General features: G+C 45.1%; 20 non-coding genes and 1 pseudogene across 20 annotated transcripts; all 21 read right to left on the bottom strand.

The window, feature by feature from the left end:
• Positions 1–120: 120 nt before the first annotated feature.
• On the bottom strand, positions 121–239 carry LOC139699279 (5S ribosomal RNA). Its single transcript, XR_011703169.1, has one exon. It is a non-coding gene; the product is annotated as a 5S ribosomal RNA (ribosomal RNA).
• Positions 240–628: 389 nt separating this feature from the next.
• Positions 629–746, bottom strand: LOC139699150 (5S ribosomal RNA). Its single transcript, XR_011703075.1, has one exon. It is a non-coding gene; the product is annotated as a 5S ribosomal RNA (ribosomal RNA).
• A 389-nt stretch (positions 747–1,135) lies between these two features.
• On the bottom strand, positions 1,136–1,254 carry LOC139699706 (5S ribosomal RNA). The gene has a single exon (XR_011703572.1). It is a non-coding gene; the product is annotated as a 5S ribosomal RNA (ribosomal RNA).
• A 388-nt stretch (positions 1,255–1,642) lies between these two features.
• Positions 1,643–1,761, bottom strand: LOC139699278 (5S ribosomal RNA). The gene has a single exon (XR_011703168.1). It is a non-coding gene; the product is annotated as a 5S ribosomal RNA (ribosomal RNA).
• Positions 1,762–2,150: 389 nt separating this feature from the next.
• LOC139699277 (5S ribosomal RNA) lies at positions 2,151–2,269 on the bottom strand. The gene has a single exon (XR_011703167.1). It is a non-coding gene; the product is annotated as a 5S ribosomal RNA (ribosomal RNA).
• A 384-nt stretch (positions 2,270–2,653) lies between these two features.
• Positions 2,654–2,772, bottom strand: LOC139699276 (5S ribosomal RNA). The gene has a single exon (XR_011703166.1). It is a non-coding gene; the product is annotated as a 5S ribosomal RNA (ribosomal RNA).
• Positions 2,773–3,171: 399 nt separating this feature from the next.
• Positions 3,172–3,270, bottom strand: LOC139699171 (5S ribosomal RNA; annotated as a pseudogene).
• Positions 3,271–4,822: 1,552 nt separating this feature from the next.
• LOC139699275 (5S ribosomal RNA) lies at positions 4,823–4,941 on the bottom strand. The gene has a single exon (XR_011703165.1). It is a non-coding gene; the product is annotated as a 5S ribosomal RNA (ribosomal RNA).
• Positions 4,942–5,330: 389 nt separating this feature from the next.
• LOC139699273 (5S ribosomal RNA) lies at positions 5,331–5,449 on the bottom strand. Its single transcript, XR_011703163.1, has one exon. It is a non-coding gene; the product is annotated as a 5S ribosomal RNA (ribosomal RNA).
• Positions 5,450–5,838: 389 nt separating this feature from the next.
• LOC139699680 (5S ribosomal RNA) lies at positions 5,839–5,957 on the bottom strand. The gene has a single exon (XR_011703548.1). It is a non-coding gene; the product is annotated as a 5S ribosomal RNA (ribosomal RNA).
• A 389-nt stretch (positions 5,958–6,346) lies between these two features.
• LOC139699272 (5S ribosomal RNA) lies at positions 6,347–6,465 on the bottom strand. The gene has a single exon (XR_011703162.1). It is a non-coding gene; the product is annotated as a 5S ribosomal RNA (ribosomal RNA).
• A 389-nt stretch (positions 6,466–6,854) lies between these two features.
• LOC139699679 (5S ribosomal RNA) lies at positions 6,855–6,973 on the bottom strand. The gene has a single exon (XR_011703547.1). It is a non-coding gene; the product is annotated as a 5S ribosomal RNA (ribosomal RNA).
• A 385-nt stretch (positions 6,974–7,358) lies between these two features.
• Positions 7,359–7,477, bottom strand: LOC139699678 (5S ribosomal RNA). Its single transcript, XR_011703546.1, has one exon. It is a non-coding gene; the product is annotated as a 5S ribosomal RNA (ribosomal RNA).
• Positions 7,478–7,866: 389 nt separating this feature from the next.
• Positions 7,867–7,985, bottom strand: LOC139699271 (5S ribosomal RNA). The gene has a single exon (XR_011703161.1). It is a non-coding gene; the product is annotated as a 5S ribosomal RNA (ribosomal RNA).
• A 389-nt stretch (positions 7,986–8,374) lies between these two features.
• Positions 8,375–8,493, bottom strand: LOC139699270 (5S ribosomal RNA). The gene has a single exon (XR_011703160.1). It is a non-coding gene; the product is annotated as a 5S ribosomal RNA (ribosomal RNA).
• Positions 8,494–8,882: 389 nt separating this feature from the next.
• Positions 8,883–9,001, bottom strand: LOC139699269 (5S ribosomal RNA). Its single transcript, XR_011703159.1, has one exon. It is a non-coding gene; the product is annotated as a 5S ribosomal RNA (ribosomal RNA).
• Positions 9,002–9,390: 389 nt separating this feature from the next.
• LOC139699267 (5S ribosomal RNA) lies at positions 9,391–9,509 on the bottom strand. Its single transcript, XR_011703158.1, has one exon. It is a non-coding gene; the product is annotated as a 5S ribosomal RNA (ribosomal RNA).
• A 389-nt stretch (positions 9,510–9,898) lies between these two features.
• LOC139699266 (5S ribosomal RNA) lies at positions 9,899–10,017 on the bottom strand. Its single transcript, XR_011703157.1, has one exon. It is a non-coding gene; the product is annotated as a 5S ribosomal RNA (ribosomal RNA).
• A 389-nt stretch (positions 10,018–10,406) lies between these two features.
• On the bottom strand, positions 10,407–10,525 carry LOC139699265 (5S ribosomal RNA). Its single transcript, XR_011703156.1, has one exon. It is a non-coding gene; the product is annotated as a 5S ribosomal RNA (ribosomal RNA).
• Positions 10,526–10,914: 389 nt separating this feature from the next.
• Positions 10,915–11,033, bottom strand: LOC139699264 (5S ribosomal RNA). Its single transcript, XR_011703155.1, has one exon. It is a non-coding gene; the product is annotated as a 5S ribosomal RNA (ribosomal RNA).
• A 389-nt stretch (positions 11,034–11,422) lies between these two features.
• Positions 11,423–11,541, bottom strand: LOC139699263 (5S ribosomal RNA). The gene has a single exon (XR_011703154.1). It is a non-coding gene; the product is annotated as a 5S ribosomal RNA (ribosomal RNA).
• Positions 11,542–11,837: the final 296 nt, after the last annotated feature.

Below are 11,837 nucleotides of genomic sequence, written 5' to 3'. Positions count from 1 at the left end.
AACATACCAATTCAAAATCACGCATGCAATGTCTGGCATTGCAAAATAAATTATTTGAAAAAAATTAAAAACATCAGAGAATGCCTCAAAATACGTTCGTTTCGGAAAAAAAATATTGAAAGCCAACGGCACCCGGTGTTCCCAGGCGGTCACCCATCCAAGTACTATCCGGGCCCGATGCTGCTTAACTTCGGTGATCGGACGAGAACCGGTGTATTCAGCGTGGTATGGCCGTTGGCAATTTCCACCACTCTCGAGTCAACTATTTTAGCAATATCAAGCCCGCAAACACTTGCAACGACGCGACACGACGTCTATTTTCTTGCCCACGGCTTGCATACATCGGGCCGTCCACGACCATACTATATGATGGCGGGAGACGGAGGTAATTTGCCATCTCAAAACGAACTTTGGATAAATGTGGAAGAGATACGGGTTACTACAGCACCAATGCATTGCCCCAAGAGAGCTGGTCGCATCTAGATGAAATGGAATGGTGTCAAAAGGGAACATACCAATTCAAAATCACGCATGCAATGTCTGGCATTGCAAAATAAATTATTTGAAAAAAATTAAAAATATCAGAGAATGCCTCAAAATACGTTCGTTTCGGAAAAAAAATATTGAAAGCCAACGGCACCCGGTGTTCCCAGGCGGTCACCCATCCAAGTACTATCCGGGCCCGATGCTGCTTAACTTCGATCTCGGACGAGAACCGGTGTATTCAGCGTGGTATGGCCGTTGGCAATTTCTACCACTCTCGAGTCAACTATTTTAGCAATATCAAGCCCGCAAACACTTGCAACGACGCGACACGACGTCTATTTTCTTGCCCACGGCTTGCATACATCGGGCCGTCCACGACCATACTATATGATGGCGGGAGACGGAGGTAATTTGCCATCTCAAAACGAACTTTGGATAAATGTGGAAGAGATACGGGTTACTACAGCACCAATGCATTGCCCCAAGAGAGCTGGTCGCATCTAGATGAAATGGAATGGTGTCAAAAGGGAACATACCAATTCAAAATCACGCATGCAATGTCTGGCATTGCAAAATAAATTATTTGAAAAAAATTAAAAACATCAGAGAATGCCTCAAAATACGTTCGTTTCGGAAAAAAAATATTGAAAGCCAACGGCACCCGGTGTTCCCAGGCGGTCACCCATCCAAGTACTATCCGGGCCCGATGCTGCTTAACTTCGGTGATCGGACGAGAACCGGTGTATTCAGAGTGGTATGGCCGTTGGCAATTTCAACCACTCTCGAGTCAACTATTTTAGCAATATCAAGCCCGCAAACACTTGCAACGACGCGACACGACGTCTATTTTCTTGCCCACGGCTTGCATACATCGGGCCGTCCACGACCATACTATATGATGGCGGGAGACGGAGGTAATTTGCCATCTCAAAACGAACTTTGGATAAATGTGGAAGAGATACGGGTTACTACAGCACCAATGCATTGCCCCAAGACGCTGGTCGCATCTAGATGAAATGGAATGGTGTCAAAAGGGAACATACCAATTCAAAATCACGCATGCAATGTCTGGCATTGCAAAATAAATTATTTGAAAAAAATTAAAAACATCAGAGAATGCCTCAAAATACGTTCGTTTCGGAAAAAAAATATTGAAAGCCAACGGCACCCGGTGTTCCCAGGCGGTCACCCATCCAAGTACTATCCGGGCCCGATGCTGCTTAACTTCGGTGATCGGACGAGAACCGGTGTATTCAGCGTGGTATGGCCGTTGGCATTTTCCACCACTCTCGAGTCAACTATTTTAGCAATATCAAGCCCGCAAACACTTGCAACGACGCGACACGACGTCTATTTTCTTGCCCACGGCTTGCATACATCGGGCCGTCCACGACCATACTATATGATGGCGGGAGACGGAGGTAATTTGCCATCTCAAAACGAACTTTGGATAAATGTGGAAGAGATACGGGTTACTACAGCACCAATGCATTGCCCCAAGAGAGCTGGTCGCATCTAGATGAAATGGAATGGTGTCAAAAGGGAACATACCAATTCAAAATCACGCATGCAATGTCTGGCATTGCAAAATAAATTATTTGAAAAAAATTTAAAACATCAGAGAATGCCTCAAAATACGTTCGTTTCGGAAAAAAAATATTTAAAGCCAACGGCACCCGGTGTTCCCAGGCGGTCACCCATCCAAGTACTATCCGGGCCCGATGCTGCTTAACTTCGGTGATCGGACGAGAACCGGTGTATTCAGCGTGGTATGGCCGTTGGCAATTTCCACCACTCTCGAGTCAACTATTTTAGCAATATCAAGCCCGCAAACACTTGCAACGACGCGACACGACGTCTATTTTCTTGCCCACGGCTTGCATACATCGGGCCGTCCACGACCATATGATGGCGGGAGACGGAGGTAATTTGCCATCTCAAAACGAACTTTGGATAAATGTGGAAGAGATACGGGTTACTACAGCACCAATGCATTGCCCCAAGAGAGCTGGTCGCATCTAGATGAAATGGAATGGTGTCAAAAGGGAACATACCAATTCAAAATCACGCATGCAATGTCTGGCATTGCAAAATAAATTATTTGAAAAAAATTTAAAACATCAGAGAATGCCTCAAAATACGTTCGTTTCGGAAAAAAAATATTGAAAGCCAACGGCACCCGGTGTTCCCAGGCGGTCACCCATCCAAGTACTATCCGGGCCCGATGCTGCTTAACTTCGGTGATCGGACGAGAACCGGTGTATTCAGCGTGGTATGGCCGTTGGCAATTTCCACCACTCTCGAGTCAACTATTTTAGCAATATCAAGCCCGCAAACACTTGCAACGACGCGACACGACGTCTATTTTCTTGCCCACGGCTTGCATACATCGGGCCGTCCACGACCATACTATATGATGGCGGGAGACGGAGGTAATTTGCCATCTCAAAACGAACTTTGGATAAATGTGGAAGAGATACGGGTTACTACAGCACCAATGCATTGCCCCAAGAGAGCTGGTCGCATCTAGATGAAATGGAATGGTGTCAAAAGGGAACATACCAATTCAAAATCACGCATGCAATGTCTGGCATTGCAAAATAAATTATTTGAAAAAAATTAAAAACATCAGAGAATGCCTCAAAATACGTTCGTTTCGGAAAAAAAATATTGAAAGCCAACGGCACCCGGTGTTCCCAGGCGGTCACCCATCCAAGTACTATCCGGGCCCGATGCTGCTTAACTTCGGTGATCGGACGAGAACCGGTGTATTCAGCGTGGTATTTTTTTTTTTTTTTATTGCATGTATTTCCATTCACAGACATAGTTATTTAACACCATGTGCACCATCTTAAGCGTGCATAAGACCACAGATTGAACATTTTCACAATTGAACAATTCTAAACAAAGGATGATATAAGTATGAACCACTTATGAACTATAAGCATTCGGAAAGTGTTCACCGTCACATAACTTAGGGAACATTTTCCTTACTTGAATTAACAATACAAGATCCTTTATAGGGAACAAAATGATTACAATGAAATCAAGCCAATTATAAATAGTCAAATTTTTTTTAAACATCCCCTTTGCGTCTTTTTTTCACAGTTAAACATTAATGATACATTGTTTACATTATTATCTGCTCTTATTTATTGAACGTATTCCCTTTATTCACATACTTGTTATCGGTAATATATTTCCTTGCATACATGACAGTTTACATTGAGTCCAAGACCAATTTTCTTTAAACTTGTTATTCTTTCATGACTTCTTTTTTTACCATTTGTTCTACTTTCTTCCAATATGGCTGTAATCGGCCCGGTAGGTTTTTGCTCTCTTTTTTCACTTGTTCCCACCAACTTTCTATATCTATTTTAACCCACTTGTGTACCGTAAGAAGGTGCTGTCCAATCAGCCAGCACATTGTTTCCATTTTCACGCGGGGAAAGATGTTGAAATCCAGAATCATCATATTCCTATTTCCTATCTCCTTTTCTCCAAAGGTGTTTAATTCTCTAAATGTTCTTTTTATTAGGCACCACCTCCTCCTTGAGATGGTGCATTCGAACACCCTGTGGTCTTGTGTGTCGGCTTTGTCACAGTATTCGCATTCGTTCCTGCTTGTTAGATACATGTTTTGTTTCACTTGCTGGGTGGTCACTATATAGTTTGCGAATAGGAATAGGACGCTCTTTGTCCTTAGGGTCATGGCTATTTCGTTGATGTTCTTCCACACTCTCTTCCAAATTTACCGATAGGATGTGCTTTTCGATGTTGATTCGGTGGTTGTCGTCGCTTCTGAGTTGTCGGTAAAGGCACTTGGTGGTGGCTGTCACTCCTCTCGGCATCTTTTCTACTAAGTCCTTAACTTTCCTGATAGTTTTCATCAGCAGTCTATCCTGCCCTGGTGCACCCCATGCCGCCTTTAGCAGATGGCCGTTGGCAATTTCCAACACTCTCGAGTCAACTATTTTAGCAATATCAAGCCCGCAAACACTTGCAACGACGCGACACGACGTCTATTTTCTTGCCCACGGCTTGCATACATCGGGCCGTCCACGACCATACTATATGATGGCGGGAGACGGAGGTAATTTGCCATCTCAAAACGAACTTTGGATAAATGTGGAAGAGATACGGGTTACTACAGCACCAATGCATTGCCCCAAGAGAGCTGGTCGCATCTAGATGAAATGGAATGGTGTCAAAAGGGAACATACCAATTCAAAATCACGCATGCAATGTCTGGCATTGCAAAATAAATTATTTGAAAAAAATTAAAAACATCAGAGAATGCCTCAAAATACGTTCGTTTCGGAAAAAAAATATTGAAAGCCAACGGCACCCGGTGTTCCCAGGCGGTCACCCATCCAAGTACTATCCGGGCCCGATGCTGCTTAACTTCGGTGATCGGACGAGAACCGGTGTATTCAGCGTGGTATGGCCGTTGGCAATTTCCACCACTCTCGAGTCAACTATTTTAGCAATATCAAGCCCGCAAACACTTGCAACGACGCGACACGACGTCTATTTTCTTGCCCACGGCTTGCATACATCGGGCCGTCCACGACCATACTATATGATGGCGGGAGACGGAGGTAATTTGCCATCTCAAAACGAACTTTGGATAAATGTGGAAGAGATACGGGTTACTACAGCACCAATGCATTGCCCCAAGAGAGCTGGTCGCATCTAGATGAAATGGAATGGTGTCAAAAGGGAACATACCAATTCAAAATCACGCATGCAATGTCTGGCATTGCAAAATAAATTATTTGAAAAAAATTTAAAACATCAGAGAATGCCTCAAAATACGTTCGTTTCGGAAAAAAAATATTGAAAGCCAACGGCACCCGGTGTTCCCAGGCGGTCACCCATCCAAGTACTATCCGGGCCCGATGCTGCTTAACTTCGGTGATCGGACGAGAACCGGTGTATTCAGCGTGGTATGGCCGTTGGCAATTTCCACCACTCTCGAGTCAACTATTTTAGCAATATCAAGCCCGCAAACACTTGCAACGACGCGACACGACGTCTATTTTCTTGCCCACGGCTTGCATACATCGGGCCGTCCACGACCATACTATATGATGGCGGGAGACGGAGGTAATTTGCCATCTCAAAACGAACTTTGGATAAATGTGGAAGAGATACGGGTTACTACAGCACCAATGCATTGCCCCAAGAGAGCTGGTCGCATCTAGATGAAATGGAATGGTGTCAAAAGGGAACATACCAATTCAAAATCACGCATGCAATGTCGGGCATTGCAAAATAAATTATTTGAAAAAAATTAAAAACATCAGAGAATGCCTCAAAATACGTTCGTTTCGGAAAAAAAATATTGAAAGCCAACGGCACCCGGTGTTCCCAGGCGGTCACCCATCCAAGTACTATCCGGGCCCGATGCTGCTTAACTTCGGTGATCGGACGAGAACCGGTGTATTCAGCGTGGTTTGGCCGTTGGCATTTTCCAACACTCTCGAGTCAACTATTTTAGCAATATCAAGCCCGCAAACACTTGCAACGACGCGACACGACGTCTATTTTCTTGCCCACGGCTTGCATACATCGGGCCGTCCACGACCATACTATATGATGGCGGGAGACGGAGGTAATTTGCCATCTCAAAACGAACTTTGGATAAATGTGGAAGAGATACGGGTTACTACAGCACCAATGCATTGCCCCAAGAGAGCTGGTCGCATCTAGATGAAATGGAATGGTGTCAAAAGGGAACATACCAATTCAAAATCACGCATGCAATGTCGGGCATTGCAAAATAAATTATTTGAAAAAAATTAAAAACATCAGAGAATGCCTCAAAATACGTTCGTTTCGGAAAAAAAATATTGAAAGCCAACGGCACCCGGTGTTCCCAGGCGGTCACCCATCCAAGTACTATCCGGGCCCGATGCTGCTTAACTTCGGTGATCGGACGAGAACCGGTGTATTCAGCGTGGTATGGCCGTTGGCAATTTCCACCACTCTCGAGTCAACTATTTTAGCAATATCAAGCCCGCAAACACTTGCAACGACGCGACACGACGTCTATTTTCTTGCCCACGGCTTGCATACATCGGGCCGTCCACGACCATACTATATGATGGCGGGAGACGGAGGTAATTTGCCATCTCAAAACGAACTTTGGATAAATGTGGAAGAGATACGGGTTACTACAGCACCAATGCATTGCCCCAAGAGAGCTGGTCGCATCTAGATGAAATGGAATGGTGTCAAAAGGGAACATACCAATTCAAAATCACGCATGCAATGTCTGGCATTGCAAAATAAATTATTTGAAAAAAATTTAAAACATCAGAGAATGCCTCAAAATACGTTCGTTTCGGAAAAAAAATATTGAAAGCCAACGGCACCCGGTGTTCCCAGGCGGTCACCCATCCAAGTACTATCCGGGCCCGATGCTGCTTAACTTCGGTGATCGGACGAGAACCGGTGTATTCAGCGTGGTTTGGCCGTTGGCATTTTCCAACACTCTCGAGTCAACTATTTTAGCAATATCAAGCCCGCAAACGCAACGACGCGACACGACGTCTATTTTCTTGCCCACGGCTTGCATACATCGGGCCGTCCACGACCATACTATATGATGGCGGGAGACGGAGGTAATTTGCCATCTCAAAACGAACTTTGGATAAATGTGGAAGAGATACGGGTTACTACAGCACCAATGCATTGCCCCAAGAGAGCTGGTCGCATCTAGATGAAATGGAATGGTGTCAAAAGGGAACATACCAATTCAAAATCACGCATGCAATGTCTGGCATTGCAAAATAAATTATTTGAAAAAAATTAAAAACATCAGAGAATGCCTCAAAATACGTTCGTTTCGGAAAAAAAATATTGAAAGCCAACGGCACCCGGTGTTCCCAGGCGGTCACCCATCCAAGTACTATCCGGGCCCGATGCTGCTTAACTTCGGTGATCGGACGAGAACCGGTGTATTCAGCGTGGTTTGGCCGTTGGCATTTTCCAACACTCTCGAGTCAACTATTTTAGCAATATCAAGCCCGCAAACACTTGCAACGACGCGACACGACGTCTATTTTCTTGCCCACGGCTTGCATACATCGGGCCGTCCACGACCATACTATATGATGGCGGGAGACGGAGGTAATTTGCCATCTCAAAACGAACTTTGGATAAATGTGGAAGAGATACGGGTTACTACAGCACCAATGCATTGCCCCAAGAGAGCTGGTCGCATCTAGATGAAATGGAATGGTGTCAAAAGGGAACATACCAATTCAAAATCACGCATGCAATGTCTGGCATTGCAAAATAAATTATTTGAAAAAAATTAAAAACATCAGAGAATGCCTCAAAATACGTTCGTTTCGGAAAAAAAATATTGAAAGCCAACGGCACCCGGTGTTCCCAGGCGGTCACCCATCCAAGTACTATCCGGGCCCGATGCTGCTTAACTTCGGTGATCGGACGAGAACCGGTGTATTCAGCGTGGTATGGCCGTTGGCAATTTCCACCACTCTCGAGTCAACTATTTTAGCAATATCAAGCCCGCAAACACTTGCAACGACGCGACACGACGTCTATTTTCTTGCCCACGGCTTGCATACATCGGGCCGTCCACGACCATACTATATGATGGCGGGAGACGGAGGTAATTTGCCATCTCAAAACGAACTTTGGATAAATGTGGAAGAGATACGGGTTACTACAGCACCAATGCATTGCCCCAAGAGAGCTGGTCGCATCTAGATGAAATGGAATGGTGTCAAAAGGGAACATACCAATTCAAAATCACGCATGCAATGTCTGGCATTGCAAAATAAATTATTTGAAAAAAATTAAAAACATCAGAGAATGCCTCAAAATACGTTCGTTTCGGAAAAAAAATATTGAAAGCCAACGGCACCCGGTGTTCCCAGGCGGTCACCCATCCAAGTACTATCCGGGCCCGATGCTGCTTAACTTCGGTGATCGGACGAGAACCGGTGTATTCAGCGTGGTATGGCCGTTGGCAATTTCCAACACTCTCGAGTCAACTATTTTAGCAATATCAAGCCCGCAAACACTTGCAACGACGCGACACGACGTCTATTTTCTTGCCCACGGCTTGCATACATCGGGCCGTCCACGACCATACTATATGATGGCGGGAGACGAAGGTAATTTGCCATCTCAAAACAAACTTTGGATAAATGTGGAAGAGATACGGGTTACTACAGCACCAATGCATTGCCCCAAGAGAGCTGGTCGCATCTAGATGAAATGGAATGGTGTCAAAAGGGAACATACCAATTCAAAATCACGCATGCAATGTCTGGCATTGCAAAATAAATTATTTGAAAAAAATTAAAAACATCAGAGAATGCCTCAAAATACGTTCGTTTCGGAAAAAAAATATTGAAAGCCAACGGCACCCGGTGTTCCCAGGCGGTCACCCATCCAAGTACTATCCGGGCCCGATGCTGCTTAACTTCGGTGATCGGACGAGAACCGGTGTATTCAGCGTGGTATGGCCGTTGGCAATTTCCACCACTCTCGAGTCAACTATTTTAGCAATATCAAGCCCGCAAACACTTGCAACGACGCGACACGACGTCTATTTTCTTGCCCACGGCTTGCATACATCGGGCCGTCCACGACCATACTATATGATGGCGGGAGACGGAGGTAATTTGCCATCTCAAAACGAACTTTGGATAAATGTGGAAGAGATACGGGTTACTACAGCACCAATGCATTGCCCCAAGAGAGCTGGTCGCATCTAGATGAAATGGAATGGTGTCAAAAGGGAACATACCAATTCAAAATCACGCATGCAATGTCTGGCATTGCAAAATAAATTATTTGAAAAAAATTTAAAACATCAGAGAATGCCTCAAAATACGTTCGTTTCGGAAAAAAAATATTGAAAGCCAACGGCACCCGGTGTTCCCAGGCGGTCACCCATCCAAGTACTATCCGGGCCCGATGCTGCTTAACTTCGGTGATCGGACGAGAACCGGTGTATTCAGCGTGGTATGGCCGTTGGCAATTTCCACCACTCTCGAGTCAACTATTTTAGCAATATCAAGCCCGCAAACACTTGCAACGACGCGACACGACGTCTATTTTCTTGCCCACGGCTTGCATACATCGGGCCGTCCACGACCATACTATATGATGGCGGGAGACGGAGGTAATTTGCCATCTCAAAACGAACTTTGGATAAATGTGGAAGAGATACGGGTTACTACAGCACCAATGCATTGCCCCAAGAGAGCTGGTCGCATCTAGATGAAATGGAATGGTGTCAAAAGGGAACATACCAATTCAAAATCACGCATGCAATGTCTGGCATTGCAAAATAAATTATTTGAAAAAAATTTAAAACATCAGAGAATGCCTCAAAATACGTTCGTTTCGGAAAAAAAATATTGAAAGCCAACGGCACCCGGTGTTCCCAGGCGGTCACCCATCCAAGTACTATCCGGGCCCGATGCTGCTTAACTTCGGTGATCGGACGAGAACCGGTGTATTCAGCGTGGTATGGCCGTTGGCAATTTCCACCACTCTCGAGTCAACTATTTTAGCAATATCAAGCCCGCAAACACTTGCAACGACGCGACACGACGTCTATTTTCTTGCCCACGGCTTGCATACATCGGGCCGTCCACGACCATACTATATGATGGCGGGAGACGGAGGTAATTTGCCATCTCAAAACGAACTTTGGATAAATGTGGAAGAGATACGGGTTACTACAGCACCAATGCATTGCCCCAAGAGAGCTGGTCGCATCTAGATGAAATGGAATGGTGTCAAAAGGGAACATACCAATTCAAAATCACGCATGCAATGTCTGGCATTGCAAAATAAATTATTTGAAAAAAATTTAAAACATCAGAGAATGCCTCAAAATACGTTCGTTTCGGAAAAAAAATATTGAAAGCCAACGGCACCCGGTGTTCCCAGGCGGTCACCCATCCAAGTACTATCCGGGCCCGATGCTGCTTAACTTCGGTGATCGGACGAGAACCGGTGTATTCAGCGTGGTATGGCCGTTGGCAATTTCCACCACTCTCGAGTCAACTATTTTAGCAATATCAAGCCCGCAAACACTTGCAACGACGCGACACGACGTCTATTTTCTTGCCCACGGCTTGCATACATCGGGCCGTCCACGACCATACTATATGATGGCGGGAGACGGAGGTAATTTGCCATCTCAAAACGAACTTTGGATAAATGTGGAAGAGATACGGGTTACTACAGCACCAATGCATTGCCCCAAGAGAGCTGGTCGCATCTAGATGAAATGGAATGGTGTCAAAAGGGAACATACCAATTCAAAATCACGCATGCAATGTCTGGCATTGCAAAATAAATTATTTGAAAAAAATTAAAAACATCAGAGAATGCCTCAAAATACGTTCGTTTCGGAAAAAAAATATTGAAAGCCAACGGCACCCGGTGTTCCCAGGCGGTCACCCATCCAAGTACTATCCGGGCCCGATGCTGCTTAACTTCGGTGATCGGACGAGAACCGGTGTATTCAGCGTGGTATGGCCGTTGGCATTTTCCACCACTCTCGAGTCAACTATTTTAGCAATATCAAGCCCGCAAACACTTGCAACGACGCGACACGACGTCTATTTTCTTGCCCACGGCTTGCATACATCGGGCCGTCCACGACCATACTATATGATGGCGGGAGACGGAGGTAATTTGCCATCTCAAAACGAACTTTGGATAAATGTGGAAGAGATACGGGTTACTACAGCACCAATGCATTGCCCCAAGAGAGCTGGTCGCATCTAGATGAAATGGAATGGTGTCAAAAGGGAACATACCAATTCAAAATCACGCATGCAATGTCTGGCATTGCAAAATAAATTATTTGAAAAAAATTAAAAACATCAGAGAATGCCTCAAAATACGTTCGTTTCGGAAAAAAAATATTGAAAGCCAACGGCACCCGGTGTTCCCAGGCGGTCACCCATCCAAGTACTATCCGGGCCCGATGCTGCTTAACTTCGGTGATCGGACGAGAACCGGTGTATTCAGCGTGGTATGGCCGTTGGCAATTTCCACCACTCTCGAGTCAACTATTTTAGCAATATCAAGCCCGCAAACACTTGCAACGACGCGACACGACGTCTATTTTCTTGCCCACGGCTTGCATACATCGGGCCGTCCACGACCATACTATATGATGGCGGGAGACGGAGGTAATTTGCCATCTCAAAACGAACTTTGGATAAATGTGGAAGAGATACGGGTTACTACAGCACCAATGCATTGCCCCAAGAGAGCTGGTCGCATCTAGATGAAATGGAATGGTGTCAAAAGGGAACATACCAATTCAAAATCACGCATGC

This window comes from Hetaerina americana, unplaced genomic scaffold (assembly GCF_022747635.1).
Source record: "Hetaerina americana unplaced genomic scaffold, ioHetAmer1.1.p SCAF_9, whole genome shotgun sequence".
Lineage (NCBI taxonomy): Eukaryota > Metazoa > Arthropoda > Insecta > Odonata > Calopterygidae > Hetaerina > Hetaerina americana.
This window is presented reverse-complemented; position numbering and strand designations above follow the sequence as displayed.